The sequence below is a fragment of the Apteryx rowi genome, unplaced genomic scaffold (assembly GCF_003343035.1).
Source record: "Apteryx rowi isolate R43461 unplaced genomic scaffold, aptRow1 scaffold_94, whole genome shotgun sequence".
Lineage (NCBI taxonomy): Eukaryota > Metazoa > Chordata > Aves > Apterygiformes > Apterygidae > Apteryx > Apteryx rowi.
In genome coordinates, this window is record NW_020451249.1 from 2142094 (window position 1) to 2143212 (window position 1119).

A 1119-nucleotide genomic window follows, 5' to 3' on the forward strand; every position below is an offset into this window, starting at 1 on the left:
GGGCCGGCCGCGCGGGAGAAGGCGATCGGCAGCTGGCCGGGGCCGCTGCCAGGACGGGCAGCGTTTCTGAATGTGTTAGCCGCGCCGAAGGCGGCTCGTATCTCCTTCCTCTGCTGTTTTCTGCAGAGATGTGAAGAAACGATAAAGTGGGAGGCTGATCTCAGGCCGCCAGCGATGGCCAAAACTGATTAAAAGCTGAAAGCTTGGAACCCTTCCTGTATGTGTCAACATGAAAACAGTCATTAGAAACGTATAGCGCTGCGAGAGCGCGTTTCTGCCGCCTGTTACTGCTCTCTCCCGAGGAGGGGAAAGTATGCATGAATCAGGGCTCTGGTAACCAGACTCCTCTAATGTACAGACCGGACCTGTTTCCACAGAGTCTATCCTTTTTATCATCTCGGCTGCAGCATTAAAACCTCCTCCAGATTCGTATCTGCTCATTTTATTTTCCTCAGTGACGCTATGTTCCCTCTCCTTCTTCATTTTTTTCTTTTTCTTTTTTTTTTTTTTTTCTTCTTGATGTGAGATGCAGATAGGCTCGAAGGGGAGATCGCGGGGAGAGCGTGCGATCGCCAAGAGCGATAAGACAAAGATCAGACACTGGACTATATTTAACCAGCTAGTTTAACCTTCTTCTTCTTCTTTTTTTTTTTTTTTTTTCATGCTTTCTAATTTAGCAAGCTGCTTAAATAGGCAGAGCAACTTTTTTGCTGCCTCCCCCTGCGCCGGGAGGTGCCAGGAGGGGCCGCGGGGCGGTGGGGGCCGGGGGCGCCCCGCGGGAAGGCGAGCGCCCCGCCGAGCATCCCCGCTCCGCTCCCAACTCAGATGGCGCGCGGTGTTAAGGCATTAAAAGCTGGCTGTAAGCGGGAGCTGCTGGCAGTTCCCGATAGCGGAGAAAGCGCCCGGCGCGTGAGCCGTTCAACGCCGCGGTGCCGGACGCTCGCTGCGCCGCCGTCCCGGCGGTGGCCGCGTGCTGGGGTGCCTGGGCGGGATGGGGCCGGGCGCCGATGCCGCCGGCGCCGGAGGCTGCGCTCCGGCCCCCCGCTCCCGCCGGTGGCTCTCGGAGGCTGTGAAAACCCAGCAACCTCCGTGCAGCTGCTGCTGCTGCTTTCTTCTGTT